Raw genomic sequence first — 17,765 nt, 5'->3', positions numbered from 1 at the left:
CTATTGGACAAAACCAGGATAATTTGAGCAACAAAATTAATAAAACAGTATTGCAGTATAACCTACAATACAAAATATCTATGAATCCACATTGATATCAATAAATGATTGAATAAATAAATGGAGAAGAATGGACAACCTTTCTGTGAAGAATAATTACAAATAATTTATGTAGACACTCCACATTGCAGGAGGTTAGAGCAGGACAGCCCATTCCTATGGTGTGGGCTACTTATAATGAGTCCCTTCCAAAAAGCATACTATGGAAAGTGGGTCTAGCCTGGGGGGAAGGGGGAGCCCACAGTTACAGAAGAGAAAGCTGATAACCACTACCTCAGCCAGTTGATCAAGACTAATGTCAACTGTGATAAGTTGTGTTGGCAGTGTGTACCATTCATATGATAGGATGAGAAGGGTATTTCATTTCTTTAGTCTTACTCCCCCAAACATATAACCCCAGATAATCCTAACACAACATTAAACAAGCACTTTCAGCTGGGCAGATCCCAGTGAAGTCCTGGTGGCTCCGCTGCTGCACCTGCTGCCCCCACTTCAGCCAGGAGCATCTGCCTGTACCCCTCGCAGGTCAGCTCTTCCAGGGTCTTTATCCTAGTGATGCCCCGCTATTGCGCAGGGGTTTGCTATAAGACCCACGGGAGATGGAACAACAAAGACCGGAAGCTGAGATGTACCAATTTCCTCTACGTAACAAAAAAAAGATTTGAAAAGTAGTTAAGGAATATGAAAGGGAATAATCGGTTCCCATACCAGTTCCGGCGCAGTAACCATTTTACTCCTGACTCTCTTGATATCAGATGGGGTATTCGTTATCTAAAGTAAACTGCAATTCCAACAATATTTTCTTTGCCTGAAGACAGTCAGGGTAAAGACCCATCAAAAAACGTCTCAGAAGAGAAAAATTGGAAGATGAGAAAAGCCAAGTTAGAAGAATCTTTTGCATCAAATGAGATAAAGAAAATTACAGTAACCACAGATGTGCTTCCTAAACATGCATAATTGCTTGGTTCTTCTGCCATGATGAAGTCACCACCTCTAAAGCCAGGAAGCATACAAAATAAAATATTAACTCTTAATCTAGTTAAGCAAAACATGGAAAAACTAGAATCTCACTTGGAAATATCAATTAAAACCAAGGTTTAGGTGTAGTAGGATATCACACATCTTTTGCAAATCAAAATTCTGCAACTTTTACTTTGGCAACTTCAAATTCAGAAGGTATTCAGCAGTTTTCAAAAATCCAAGAATCACTTGAAATAACTACCAATCATCTTGCCAATCCAAACTTTACCAAACAGTTCCATGGAAATTAAGCCAGCACAGGAAAACCCATTCTTATTCAGCAAAATTAATCAAAGACTTGAAGATTTAAACACAAATAAAGAATCTGTTATTGCCATTTTTGTGTCCAAGAAAATTCTAAACCTGTAGTTAAATCTTTTTACCTATCCTAAAAGAATCAATGGAAATGGCAGACAGACGTTAAAGATTCTTATATAAGGATGTAGATCAAAGGGAAGAAGTTCTACAAATTGAACATTCTTACTGCAGACAAGACATAAACAGTATCTTTGGCAAAAAGTCTCCAAGCTACAAAGATAATTCTTGAGAAACCCTTAAAAGCCAGTTAAAACAGGAAAAATAGCTATCTGAAAAAAATGTCAAGATTTTCTAAAACCATTTCACAATACATGAATTTACACTGATACAAAGAGGTTTTAAAGTTACCATTTTATATACCCTCTTTCCAGCTAAACCAAATTTCATGAAAAGTTTGCTTTTTCCTGTGTAATGTTCTCATCTTAATAAAACTACAAAAGTGCTCTAATATTATGAACTGCATCCTGTTCTTAAAATGTTCATTAATAAGAAAAGCTAGAGAGTTCTTGGAATGAAGAGAAAAAATAGTTATATTACTGCATAATCTCCCAAATTAAAATGCAGTGAATAAATAATAAGAGGCCATCATAAAATGTGAGGACAACGATATGGTCAAAACATCCCAGAATAGAGCAACCCCGGTTCTACCAGTGGTACATAACTTGACCAAGATACTTATCAAGATTGAGCCTCAATGGCTGAGATTTTGGCTCAGTGGTAGAGCACTTGCCTGGCACATGTGAGGCTCTGGGTTTGAGTCTCAGTACCACATATACAGGTGATCAACAAATATATGAAAAAGTGTTCATCATCCCTAGTAATTAGAGAAATGCAAATAAAAAACCACCCTAAGATTTCATCTAACTGTAATTAGAATGGTTATTATCAAGAACACAAGCAATAATATGTGTTGGCGTGGATGTGGGGAAAAAGGCACACTCATACATTGCTGGTAGAGTTGCAAATTGGTGCAGCAACTCTGGAAAGCAGTATAGAGAGATTCCTTAGAAAATTTGGAATGGACCCACCATTTGACCCAGCTATCCCACTCCTCTGCCTATACCCAAAGGATTTAAAATCAGCATACTACAGTGACACAGCCACATCAATATTCATAGCAGCTCAATTCACAATAGCTAGATTGTGGAACCAATCTAGATGCTCTTCAACTGACGAATGGATAAAAAAACTGTAATATATATATATATATATACACATTATATATATTATATATATATATTATATATATTATTATATATATATATAATATATTAATATTATAATATATATAATATATTATATATATTATTATATATATATAATGTGTATATATATATATATATATACACACACAATGGAATATTACTCAACCATAAAGAAGAATAAAATTATGGCATTTGCAAGCAAATGGATGAAGTTAAAAAATATCATGCTAAGTGAAATAAACCAAGCCCAAAAAAACCAAAGTCCAAATGTTTTCACCTGTAAGTGCATGACGATATAAAACGATGGGGAGTGGGGGAGAGAAAAGAATGAAGGAACTTTGGATGATGTAGAGGAAAATGGGGTGGGAGAAGTTGGGGGACAGAAAGATAGTAGAATAAAACAGACAGTATTACCCTATGTATATGTATGATTACATGAATAGTGTGAATCTACATTGTGTTCAACCATAAAAATGAAAAGTTGTACCCTATTTGTGTATAATGAATCAAAATGCAGTCTGTAAAACTAAAAAATATTTTAATAAAAAAATAAATAAATAAAATAAATGTATTGTGTCTGTCTACAACTAAAAACTATTTTTTAAAAAAGATTGAGCCTCAGTCCCTAATCTGTAAAATAAGGATCCTTACTAGATCTCTCATAGTGTGTTTCTTTGACGTTCCTTCCCTTTCTGTTTACTAAGATACTTTGATTAGAACAGATTTTCTATAAGATGATGGCTACTTATACAACAGAAATTAGGTGGAATTTGATGCTAACCATTAGATTATCAATATTTATTGAATTCTCTGACATTTTGGCTATAGTTAGTTATCTGTAATATAAAAGGAAATGCTACGATTATAATTTTACTTCAGCACTTAGGAGAGGTTCTTTAAACTTGAAACAATATGTATTTCAGTTACTTATATATAGCTGACCATCTTAATACATAGTCATTTAAATTTCTTAAAATTCCTATTTTTAAAGTTATACTTATAAATCAAAAATTTAACGAGGTTAATTTTATATATATATATATATATATATTAGAAATCATGGTTTGTATTTATTTAATAGATGTAGCTTTTAAAGTATGCATTTCTTTTTAAAATCCAAACAATAGAGCTATCCTTTATTACATATTCCCACTTATGTACATCTTACTCAAATTTATAAGCAAAAATATAGATTAGTGATGATGGCCTTAGATAAAGCTAATCTCTTAAGAAAGAGAAGTGATAGTGATATAAATATAATATTTATAGAAAATAAATTTAAGAAAATAAGTTTAAAAGCAAAGACTTTGTGGTATCAACACAAAAGTGGACAATGGATGATATGCTTCCTGACAAAGTTAAATAAAAAACACTATTATTTAAAAGGATAGTTTTGAGAATTCTATAAGGTAACAGACATATTTTTGGTCTTGAAAAATAGGAGGTCCTCAATAAATATTAGTTGACTAAATAGCAAAGAAGAAGACAACTAATATTAGACAAATCTCATTTGAGACACTCTACAACACAGTTTATCAGTACTCCTCAAAAATATCAATGTCGTTAAAAACAAAAAGTTTAAGAAATGCTCTGAGCAAAGAAGCACTTAAAAAGGCACAATGAGCTGTGCTTGGTGGTGCATGCCTGTAATCCCAGCGGCTCGGGAGGCTGAGGCAGCAGGATGGAGAGTTCAAAGCCAGCCTCAGCAAAAGTGAACTCAGGGAGACCCTGTCTCTAAATTAAAAATACAAAATAGGGCTGGGGATGTGGCTCAGTGGTCAAGTGCCCTGGTATCAAAGAAAGAAGGCACAATGACTAAGTGTAATATGGAGTCTCAGAACAACAACAAAAAAAGAAAATAAAGAGTAAGTAAAAATGAAGGACATCTGAATAAAGTATAGAATTTAGTTAATAATAATGTGTCAATATTAGTTTATTGGATGAGACAAATTTACCATACTACTAAGATATTAATAATAAGAAAAACCAGATTTTTATTGGATGAGACAAATTTACCATACTACTAAGATGTTAATAATAAGAAAAACCAGATGTGAGTATATAGGAATTTTATATACTATCTTTATGCTAATCTTTATTCATAAAGATTCATATCTTTATGAATATGAAGTTCAAAAGCTCCTGTGTTAATGTAAGAATTTTGGAAGTAAAATGTTTGGATTATGAGAGCTGTAACCTAATCTGCCTACCCTAGTTTGAATGCACTGAGTGAGTGATAACTGTAGGCAGGTGAAACTGACTCAAGAGGAGGGTCCCCGAGGTCTTCTCTGCAGACCCTTCCCCTCTCTCTGGTTCCTGGACACTATCAGCAAAGAAGTCTCCCTCCTCTATATCCTTCCACTATTGAGTTCTTCCTCACCTTGAACCCCGAACAGTGGAGTCGGCTTACCCTGGACTAAATCTCTAAAACTGTGAGCCAAAATAAACCTTTCCTCCTCTAAGTTGTTCCTGTCAGGTATTTTGGTCGCAGTGATACAAAGTTGATCAACACACTTTACAACTTCTGGGTAAATCTAAAAAACAGTCATAACATTCTAAAACATTTTTATGAAAAATTACTTGAACTTTGATTCTTGCATTATCTTTTAAAAAGAAGCCTCATCCCTTGACCTTTTATTAAAAAACAAAAAATTCGTTTTGCTTAAGCCGTTTCTGTTGGGCTATGTATCACTTTCAATGGATCAAGACCCAGCTGATAAATGGCCTCTATGGAGAATCTTCGTTATTTCCATACTATTTGAACAGATATTTTTTTCCTAAAAACATTTGATATATAACAATGCAGTATTTTTCACTTAAAGCACTTAAAATGTGTTGAGAGGGTGGATCTCATGTAAGCATTATTATCACACAAAAAGTCTAATTTAATGTACCCTTGTACATTTATACTTGAAAGTGCTGTTCACCTCACAAGGAAGAAATTCAGTTTGCTTTCCAGAGGAGCCTCCTCTATATTGTCCACTAAGTAGGTACTTCAAAGTCTATAGACTTGGGCTAGGGAGATCAAAAGTAGAGAGCAGCAATGCCAGTGGTTGGAAGGAGAAATTGTTCAGAGAACAACGGCAGGTTGAAGGTAGGAGCTGGGAAATGGTGTAGATAGAAAAGGAATTCTGACTTGGGAAAGCATCATATCAATTCTGGCAGTGAACATCTAACACATGTCCAGTCACCATTTCAAGCAGTAAGAACTGTCTAAGGGTATTCCACTGTTTAATAGGCCAGAGCATGCCCAGCAATTTCCAAGACAGCCTTGTTAGTGATGCCTTCCAGGCATCGCAGATTCTCCTGATCACTAATTGTTGCACCTCATGCCTAAGCAACATTGCCTGTAACATTGACTAGCATGCCCACAATTGTCCACACCACAGAAAATGTAAAGAGAAAGAAAGGTGGGGGTGGGGAGACAGAGGGGAAAAGGGAGGGAGGTGGGAAAAAACTTTTCCTCTAATATATAATACAATGTTCAATTCTTTTGAGATGATGGGAAATAGAGTTTGAATTTTTCTCTTTTTAAAAGATAATTATTTTTAGTTCCATTCCTTTTCCCTGGTGGTAGTTAGGCCAGTTAGTACACTGTATCTAGGTTAGTAGGTTCCTGTGACTGTTGGCATAGGGAGTTGTATCTCAAAGGATCTATTAAAACCAGCAGCCCACAAGTTTGTCCAGGGACAAAGCACAGTACCACAAAAGTCACCGACTCAGAGAAAATGAGAGTAATGGATAAAATAGTTGGTAACAGGGAAAAATCCAAAATCCATATGTGAAAACCAAAAATGTTTAGATTATAATGATTGTGCTGAAAATATGTTGCATGCTGAAAATATGTTGCATTTTTTATGATGATCCAGTTCTTTGGTTCAGTATGAGTACATGCTTTAAAACCTACTTTGAATCTAAATTACCTCTCTTGGGTTCAACAATACCCTCCTCCAACAATACCACTTGGGTGATACAAATACACCCAAGTTTTCAGGACTTAACATATTTGATAAAACCTCATCAATTATTTTGTAAATTAACTGAACAAAAGAAGGAATTTCTAAGGTTTTGATTATTTTTCTACTAGTGATTTACAAGAACATCACAGGGACTTCAGAGACAACAGTTGCTGATGACAAAAAAGAGCAAGAGAAAGGGCTGCTTAGGCCAGGATGGTACAGCTATGGTCACCATCATGAAGACTGATTTTGCTGACATTAAACAGCAGACCATGAAAACTGACACCAATATTCCCTAGTATTTCTTCTGTATTTATAGCAGAATATTATTTTTGAATTCTTTAATAACTCCAGTATCAGACAAAGTTTACTCATGCAAATCTACTCATTCATTACCATTTTTTCACCTTCACAATTTAACAGTGAATGCTTTGGAATCCTTTTTTGTTTGTTTTTACATAGAAACATTTGAAACATTAAAAAAGAAATGAAATTTAAAATATTCAGATGACTGAAATTAGCAACCAGAGACCATTTAAATAGGGACCATTGTTCCCAGAGCCAAAAGAAGTTGAAAATTATTGCTGCATGATCAAGAGATTTAATGAACATCCCAGAAAGTCCAATGGCTACTGAATTATCAACTTGATTTTAGGGAGAAATAAATGTTCCATTTTCTAAGAAAGCTTTAGATGTAGAAAAACTGACTCTTTTGAGCTACTGAAAAATGAAAAGTAATCTGAAAAAAAATATTTCTGAAAATCTATTTTTCCACATGACTTTGCAACCATGAAAATCATCCGGTTAACTTCCTACCAAAACGTTCCTATACCCCTGGGCTTTGGTGATACCATCCATGTGAAGGCATATATTCCTTGTGGGAGTGAGCTGGGCACAGGATAAAGCCTTAAATTAAGAGTAATTTCATGATTGTTGTTGTTTTTCCAATGCTGAGAATAAGGACAATCATAGTTAGCACTTACTGAATGCTTTATCAGCAACATTTCATTTGAACCCACAACTCTTTGAAGCAATTACTGAGAAATGAGGAAACTCAGATGCAGAGAAAATAGATGGCTTTCATATCTTCATTCAAGCAGTGCAGACTAACGTGAAGTCTTTACCTTGGGACATTCAACTGGACTCTGATTCAGAAGGATTAGTCTGGTGTCAAGTCCAATCTCCCCTCCTCCCACTCCCTCGTAGGACAGCTCCACCTCTTACTGTCTCCTCATACAGTAATCAAAGTCCCTCCCTGTAGCTAACTTGTTTATTTAGGGTCAGAATGTTCTATCACATCAACCTGCTCTAACAACACTAAACAAATATAAGGATTAAAGAACAGTAATTCATTTATTCTCTCTCCCAATATATTCTTTTCATCATTAAAAATAAAAATAAAAATTTTCCTATTTCTGGTATTTCTTTTCAAAAACATTCTGCTACAAAATGCATATAGTAGGCTACCAACTACATAAAGAAAGATAACATACATGCTTAATGTTGTCTATTTTTCCTTAACAGTATTTCAGACATTGATCCCTGTCAGTATAGAGAGAAATGGCATATTGTTTGTAGTAGCTATACTGTATTCCTCCATGTGGATACATTTATTTTAGTTTTAAGCAGGTTTTAAGCCAGTTCAGGCTTTTCTTCAAAATGTGGCACTCCACCAAAGCTAACAATGAGAACGATCAGCTTTCCTTCTTCCTAACCCAAACTGACCAGATTGGAAGGGTCAGGAATGCACTACTTACTTCCCAGGAAATGTTCCTCCTCTCACTTTCTGTCTCTAGAATTCCTTACGCCTGTCCTGCACACATAATAAAGTGTTGGCCATTTGAAATTTTATAATTATTGTTTTAAAATGTTAAAAAAAAAAGTTGAATATAAAGCAAGTAAAGGTGTGGAGAGCATTCTGAAGTTCTCCTAGAAAAACAGGTCTTATTTTCTTACTGTTATTATTCAGGGGTGTATTTCAAAGTAACAATCATCATATTTACAAAGATAAAACTTAGGTTGCAGCAATTGACCAACTTTCTGCACACAAATGTCAAAATCATTTGCATATCCTGCAGAGCTATTTTTGAACCACTATTTGGAACAACAATAAACTCCAAAATTTTAAAAAGGGGAGACGTATCTCTTCTCAATGTCACATTTCTAAATCAATTTTTATATCACTGAAGGTTAACATATCAGTGAAGGGACACGTGACTTCCCTGGCTTTGTGATCCTTGGCAGTCACAATAAGCAGTGTGTCTGGCGTGAAACAGCAGGTGCAGCTAAAGGGCAGCTTGAGGAGTCAAGCAGGAGTTGCACATGGACATTCAATATGTCCAAATATGCTGTCATATTTAGAGATGTGGACCTTTTCCTAAAATTATCAAGAAACAACAGAGAAATTTAAATAGGGATTAAATGGTCTGATGGTAGGGGTCTTAACATTTTTTAAAAAGTCTTATATCTTACACTTTTAATTAAAAATACAGTTATAAATAAATATATAAAGGCACACATGTGGTCATCTCTGTGCTAAATGCACTCTTTTTCATTTCATGTGCTCATTTTTCTTCATCTTTTCATGCTTCCCCTCCCCCACACACATCTACTTAGTCCCTCTGAGGATACCCATGTCAAAAGTATTATACGTGTTCCATGTTTTTCTCCATGCTCATTTACAGTTCACCATGGCCCCTAACGGTTATTTCTTGCTCTTACTGAGTCTGCCAGGCTGCAAAGTTTATCAGTCTCTTGATACTGAGGAATTTTCTCATCATAAATGTAACTGAGTGTGTCAAGGGGACCACAACTGGACCACACATGTGTCAGTCCTTGCTTCCTGGAGGAGAAAGCCTGATTTATTTGCTGCATACTACAGTGTGTTCTGCTCTCTCAAAAGGGGCTGGGCCCTTGGCTCACTCTATAGTTTCATCCACAATGCATACTTAAATATAAATATAAATAAAGATAACTTTTATTATTTATGTTTTACCAAAATGAATGACATATTTATCTTTTCTCCTCTTGCTATTCTTACTCAAAAATACCTCATAGAAAATCATCCATGTCAATTTGAATTAATAAACTTTATTTTTTAGCAGCTGGATTTTATTCTTTGATGTACATAAAATAGAGCATATTTAACCTTCCCCATATAAGGTCACCCTGAGCACTACTGCAATAAAATTTATGCACATATAACTTTAATTAACGGTGCTTTGATTTCAATTGTAAAAAATCTGTGGAATTGTGGAAGAGTTGAATCAAAGGATATATTCACTTTTAATTTCAATAGCTATTGAGAATGAGTTTTTTAAACTATAAAACCTCCCATTAATATCCACAATGTACCCACAGCATACAGTTGTATCACATTCTCTATAGTTTTTGACTTTGTTTGAGGCAACATGAAATCTCAATATTACTTTACTTTTTATTCCTCAGTACATAGTGAACTATATAGTGTCTTCTTTATGTTTGTAATCATTTCAATTTGAATTGTTTTAAAATATCTTTTGTCCTTTTCCTGTTTTCTACATTTTTTGGTCAATTTCTGAAATATTGATGTTGGAATTTGCCCTCAATTCTCTTATAAATATTTTTTCACATGTATCATCTTGCTATCAACTTTATTTATAACATATTTTGAAATGAAAAAGTTTCCATTTTTGTAGTAAATTATGCCTATGTTTTCTTTTATGGCTTCCAGTTTTACAATCTTGATTAAGAATAATTTGCCAAAACTGGGCTTGGTGGCTCATGCCTGTAATTTCAGCAATTTAGGAGGACAAGACAGGAGGATTACAAGTCTGAGGTTTCACTAAGTAACTTAGTGAGACCCCGTCTCAAAATGAAAAAATTAAAAGGCCCTGGGATGTGACCTGGTAGTAAAACATCTGAGTTCAATCTCCACTACCAAAAAAGAAGAAGAAGAAGAAGAAGAAGAAGAAGAAGAAGAAGAAGAAGAAGAAGAAGAAGAAAAAGAAGAAAAGAAGAAGAGTATTTTGCCAAACACAAGATTATATAAACACCCTCTTTAATATAATTGCAAGGTTCTTATTTTTCCATATTACAGATTAGGAAATGGAGGTATAGAAAAATTAAGTAATTTACCTGTGATATTCCCTTAAACATATGTTTGCCCTATGACCTAATTTAAGTATTAACTCAGTTGAAATGAGAAGATTCAGCCACATAAGGACTTGCATATAAATATTCAGTTAAAATTTGTTATATGAAATTATGATGTATTCAGTAAGAAAGAAGAAATTAGTTTTTAAAAGGTTCTGGTATTATTGGCTACCAATATAAAAAAAAATTGGAATCTATTTTATCTCCCACAAAACTGAGTTCCTGATGAATTAAAGACTTAAATGTGGAAAATAAAAGCAATAAGAGTCTTGCAATTATATTAAAGAAGATGTTTATATACTCTTGTGTTTGGAAAAATACTCTGTATCAATGCCATGTTGATTTATGTTTAGTGATTTTTTCAATTTTAATATTCTTAACATTCTGTGGAATGTTAAGTTCTTTTTCTTGGTTGTTTTTCCCCATTTTCTTAGCTTTATTTCAGGTAATAAATATTCATATTGTTTTATAAGTGTCCCATTCCCCAAATAAACCCTTTAGAATCCTGACTGGAGCTGCATTAAACATATATATTAATTCATTATAATGATTTCCTAATGATATTAAGTCTTTCTATTTCAAAATATACTGTCTTTCAATTTGTTCAATCTTGTTTTGTCTTTCAAAAAGACTATATTTTACTATTATGAAATGCTTCCATCTTAAAAATGTAAAAATAATAATAGTCATGCACTGCACACACTTTACAAAAATTATACGAGGTTTCTCTCAATTGAAAATATATTTTACATGTAATTTCCAGTTATTATGAGAAATTGTAATTTGTCCTGAGAAACATTCTTTACTATTTCATTTGACTTAATAGTGATTAGATTTAACTAGTGTCCTCTTTGGTTTTTTATTCTGTTCTAACTCATGTCTGATCGATATTTCTGCATTGATTGCTTCTGCTTGATATAGGAGTATAAGACACCAAATAAATAACAAAGAAACATGAAGGTTTTAATAAATTAAGATTCTAATTGATTCATATTTAATCTTTTCATACTACCTTTTCTTCTTATTAGAACCCTATTAGTCTTCTATTCTTCCCTTTCTCCTTTTCTTCCTCTCTTCTTTATATTTCAATTTTAGAATATTTCAAACTTTATATGGCATTTTTTAAGTACTTATTAAAAAGACATAGAGTCAAAATGTGAAGTATTTAATTTAACACATATTTATTGATTTCTTTTACCTACAATGTTCAGTGTTACTTACAGATAAAAGGAGGGGAGTGGTATTCAAAGATGAAAAGCAATGATTCTGTGTGTCAGGAAGCTTAAAATTCAATAAATGGTTCTAATGTGAAACATTATTCAGGAAAGAATTACTCTTCCAGTGTTTACAGCAGCCATAAAAACAGAAAAATGTTACCAAAATAAAAGGGAAAGGCAGAATTTGGATTAAGAATAAAACGAAGACAAAGGAGGAGAGAAAAGATTCAAAATACTAAAAGAGAAAAAGCAGATTCTATATATTACATGGCAGCACACACCTACACAGAGCTGGTTTGAAGAAACAATCATCCTCCTTTCAAGTTGCTGTCTAAGGGTGGTATTTAGACTTCCAGTTGGCCAAGTTGCAACATCAATTGGGAACTTGTTAGAAATGTAAATTCTGGGGTCCAACATGAATTTACTGAATCAAAAATCTCCCAAGTGGGGTCTTATAATCTGTGCTTTCACAAGATTTCCAGATGATTCTGAAGGACACTAAAGTTTGAGAATCACAGTTTTACCATGTTTTTCCTACTGGGATTTTCAATATAAAGGATGCAAAAACAGTGTTTATAACGAGATGTTTGGCATAGTGCTTTCTTCTAATGATTAATAAATAATGGGATTGTTCCTGACCAGTCATTTAATAGTTTGAGGGATTACTAATAGGTGCATAATAACTGGTTAACAAACTTTGATCTCTAAACAATCCAGTCCTATTTTTCCCCTGGTACTGGGGATTTAATCCAGGGGCACTTTACCACTGAGCTACTTCTACAGCTCTTTTCATTTTTTATTTTGAAACAGGGTCTTGTTAAATTGCTCAAGTTAATCTCAAACTTGGAATTCTCCTACCCCAACCTCCTGAGTAGCTGGAATTACAGGCACGTAGCACTGTACCTGTCTCCAGCTTATTTTTCATTTCCTAATCAAAAAAGTTTTTCCCAGAAGATAAGTATGCAGTTACATTAATTACCACCCAATAGGGGACAAATAACATTATTTCAAAGTGATCAATGACATTAATCCCACCTTCAAAATGGCTACTATTTACACTGCCCTGAGAGTCTCTATAAAAGCCTCTATAAGTCTCTATAAATAGCAATGAATAGTCTCAAATCTCCCCTCTCAAAAAAGCCAAAAATCAAAAAGCATTTCAACAGCCTTGTATAACAATTCCTAAATAATGGGGAACCTGAGCAAGAGAAAGTAAAATGATGCACACAATTGCATTGGGAATACTCGAATGGATTTTATACAGGTGAGATTTACAGCTGCATTAAGTAAAATGATACAACCCTTCAGGTTAAGAAAAAACAAACAAAACTTACATATAAATAATTAGGATGCCTCTATTGAGTACCGGACAAAACTCATGTTGAGATTTAATTGCCAGCATGGCAGTATTAAGAGGAAGGCCTTTAATCAATGATGAGATCTTGAGGGCCGCACCCACCCCTGATGAATGGATACATGCCGTTATTGAAGGAGATGCTGGTTCCCTGTTCTTCCACTCAACTCCCCAGCCTCCAGAACCATGTGTCAAAAAAACTTCCATTATTTATATTTTACCCAGTCTGTGTATTCTATAACAGCAAAAGAAAATGAACTAAGACTTAGGATTTTAGGTATTAATATTAACTGATTTTTAATTAAAAGTATCATAGCCATAAGACCTAAGCTACATCATCATCATGATCCTCACCTGGCAAGTGAAGTAGAGCAAAGGCAGGTGAAGCTCTAGAAGAAACTTGGTGAACTGGCATCTGATGGATGCTGGACTTACAATGCATATGAAATTGAGGAAAAACCCAAGGATAGGAAGAGAATATTTGTGGCTCAATAATTTTTATATATTATTAATTCTACAGACTAATTTAAAATTGAGGTGTCTCTGAGGGCTTAGCAGAGTTCCCATATTTCAGCAACTTCCATAATGATAAAGCTGAGCAGTTTTCCCAAAGCACTCCCCCTGGGTTTCTGTTGTCCTAGAGTTTCTCTCAACTTTTTAAGGAATTAAGTAAGCAAAAACAGGAAGCCCGAGGTCAGCAATTTTCAAAATACATTCTAGTTGTCTGAAAAATAAATTTTACTAAAATCGTTCCTTTTTATCTATTTGTATCTATTTTAAAATAGAAGATTTTTTTCCCATTAGAGTTGGAAGTTTGGTAAGGAAATTGTCTAATGACAGAAGGTCATGCAAGGAGGTGAGAATCCCACAACCTCTCAAATAGTATTTCCAAATCAGTGAAATTGACAGTGAATTAGCAAATTCACCAAATTTAACCTGGATTTCATCATACTCTAAATATTTGAAAATATTTAATTATTTCTAATCATTAATTTAGAAATATGGGCAATAATGTTGCAGTTAACTCACAGTCTTGAATTTGAGACCACAAGAAGTATCCATTTATCTTTCTCGAAGTCAAATTCTAAAGAGTATTACACCTCCTTAATTTCAATTTGATATTTAAATAAAAGTGCAAACAAACAATATTTGGTAGGAAAAGGACAAAATATACTTAAGTAAAGAAAAAGGTATAGTATGATACCACCCAATGACAGGAATTAGTGGTTTTGTAGAAGTTATATGTCATTTCATTTGCTCTGAGAATATATTATATATAATATGTTTCATAGAGCTACCGTAATTATGCTTATAAGGCAGTAATATTATTACTCAGCTTGTTGGAAAATATTTAATAATCGTAGTAAATTCAAATAATCAACCAATTGTTCAAACAGTTGTTAACTGAAATGAACCAGTAAAGAAATAAATCAGCATTATGTCAGAAATATATCCACACTTTTTCCTGTGGATACCGTCATCATTGTTGTTCTAGGAAATTTTCATTTGTAAATTTGAAAACATAACTTCTTTCTTCCTCATTTGTATCATCTACCATCTGTTTGAGGAGGCAAAGTTTTTTCTTTACATTTTCTTCTCATCCATTTCTATAACCATCTCCATGGTGCTAGTAAGTACAATGAATCAAAATAAATAACATTTTTTAAAAAAGAATTTTAGTCAATTTTTAATTTCTGTGATCAGAAGACCTGAACAATTTAGAGGGGGAAAATTTCATTTCAAGTTCACAGTTTCAGAGGTTCCATCCATGGATGGTTGACTCCATCACTCTGGGCCTGAGGTGAGACAGAACATCATGGTAAGAGGGTGTGGAAAAAGAAAGCTGCTCAGTTCATAACAACCAAAAAGCAGAAAGTGCTCCGCTCAGCAGGAGCAAAATTTAAACCCCAAAAGTGCATTCCCAGTGACCTGCTTCCTCTAGTCACACCATGCCTGCCTGTAGTCACCACCTAGTACAGCAACCCTTCCAAATTATTAATCCATCAAATGCATTAATCCACCAAACACATTAATCCAGTGATTAGGTTACAGCTCTCCGAACCCATCACATCACCTCTGAACATTCCTGCATTGTCTCACACATGAGCTTTTGGAGAATATCTTAGTACTTAAGGAATAACATAAAACCATATAAAATTTGAGCTCTTTCTATTTAAAAGCTTCTTTCAAGTTGTTCGAACACCCAGTTATTTCACATATGGAAGATACTGCAGTTAAGTGGTCATAAATATTTAAACAAGGCAACACCTGACTTCAAAGTGACTTTCTAATGTGACCTTCCTCCAAAGAAACCAGACGATTTTCTGCTAAGGATCTGGAATCACTACAACAGGAACATAAGGTGTAATCAATCTATATGTTATTTATAAGATATGAAACTTTTTAGCTTAGGAGAAATAAAATCTCTCAATTGAATTTACTTCCACACCAAAAATAGATTAAATCAAAACCGTAACATTTTCCTACTTAGATTGACCTTTGCTCAGTGAATCAAGTACAGGATCATCTAATATACTTGAAATAATGAATTTTGAAAGGAAAGAGGAAGGTAGAAATAAAAGAAAGGTGGAACAGAAGATAAAGGGCAAAATTTAATTCTTTCTATTGTGTAAATAGTGGTTGTTTATAAAATATTAAATATATATAATAAAATCTTGAATAACTGATGGTATAAGAGAAAGGAAATCAGGAAACATTAGAAAATTTCAAAAAGCTATGAATTATGGAACCCAAGTTATCCAGAACTCCTTGAATAATTTAGTATTTTGAATAGTCAGATTTTACAGGCTTATGTTGTTTTACCTCTAAATAATAAAAAGCAAATTTTTGCTAAGTGAAAGTTTCTAAAATGTATTATACATTTCTCTGAATTCACAAAGAATTCTGCTGAGATTATGACTGTCCAGATGATGGAACATCATTAATATGAAGTCTGCTATTCCACCACTCATAAGTTGAAGGTATATAAGCCTATGTGGTCTATTTAGATATTTCTAGAGTTTGTATTTTATGGTCATATAGCTGCTTTCAATAATTTTGTGGCTTCTTCAGTTGTAGATACCTGCTCTGGTTTACATCTACATTTACCAGTGTGACTGAATCACCTTAGAGTTTATTTTAATGCTTATTATGTGCAAAGAACATGTTAAAATTGTGTGCAAAATAATGATGAACATCTTCTGAAAGAAGACCAAATGAAATAAGGTATTGGTAAGATAAGTAGTATTTCTTTGGCAGGAAGCATTTTTTTGCTTACCTCCTAATAGTAGGTAGGATTTTTCCTCAAGATAGTCAGTTTTGCTTGCCAGGAAATTCTAAATGAGTGAAATGCTATCATCTGGAGAGAATACAATAAACATTAAAACACACACACACACAATTAGAATCAGACTCAATGCAAACCAATTTATATAATCTAAAAAGCCTGTCATTTAAAGAATAAATTATACCAGTGTTTTAAAGGCAATTATCATCAATAAAAAGAGGTAACATTAAAATAATCATATTTAAGTTATTATAATTTGTGCAATTCTCATTGAGACATCAAAAATAAATTTAAAAATCTTTCTGTTATTAATGTGTTTGAAAACCTCAGAATCTTAGAATCATAAAGTTTTAGACCTAGAAGCTTTGAAGATGATTTTCATGACCCCTTTCCTTTGTAGATGATAGCCTGGTGCCTAGATCCGTGAGCAAATTTGTGGTAGAGCAAAGAGAACTGGAAGCCAATAAACTCTTATCTAGATTTGTATTGGTTTTTCTTTCTTGCTATTCCTATTAATATATGAATTTAATGTTCAAAAGAATAGTTCTAATGGATGTTGTTTTAGTCAGCTTTTCCACTCTTGTGACCAAAAGACCTGACAAGAACAATTTCAGACGAGGAAAAGTTTATTTGGTGCCCATGGTTTCAGAAGTCTCAGTTCATAGACAGTTGACTCCATTGCTCTGGGCCCAAGATAAGGCAGGACACCAAGACAGAAGAGCATAATGGGAAAAAAGCCGCCCAGAACATGATAATCAGGAAGCTCTCTCTGCTCACCAGGGCAAGCCCCTCAGTAACCTATCTCTTTCAGTCACACTCTACCTGCTGATAGTTACCACCCAGTTCATCCATTCAAATGGATTAATGCATTAAGTTAAGGCTCTCATAACTCAATCATTTCACCTCTAAACTTTCTTGCATTGTCTCACACTTGAGATTTCCGGGGACACCTCATATCCAAACTATAACAGATGTCAACTGTGAAAATCTTACACCAAGACCACCAAAAAAGCTGCCAATGAAGCAAAACTGAATGCATTAAATTTACTTCAGTAAGAGAGAATCTCATCTTAACAGTCTTAGTAATTTATCAGTGATAGATGTTAGAGAATATTTAGAAAATTTTAGTCTGTGCTCAAGTGGTTTTGGGCAGTTCTTTCAACAGGGAACTAGTTAGAATTAGCAAAGTGAATGTCCTAATACTTTAGTATT

The 17,765-nt window shown here is 33.7% G+C and overlaps 1 pseudogene; it reads left to right on the top strand.

The window, feature by feature from the left end:
• The first annotated feature begins 615 nt into the window (after window positions 1-615).
• Window positions 616-1,810, top strand: LOC124979530 (THAP domain-containing protein 5-like; annotated as a pseudogene).
• The last annotated feature ends 15,955 nt before the right edge of the window (window positions 1,811-17,765 follow it).

This window comes from Sciurus carolinensis, chromosome 3, assembly GCF_902686445.1.
Source record: "Sciurus carolinensis chromosome 3, mSciCar1.2, whole genome shotgun sequence".
In the NCBI taxonomy this organism is placed as follows: domain Eukaryota; kingdom Metazoa; phylum Chordata; class Mammalia; order Rodentia; family Sciuridae; genus Sciurus; species Sciurus carolinensis.
Note: the sequence above shows the minus strand (reverse complement) of the source record. Positions and strands in the feature narration are given on the sequence as shown.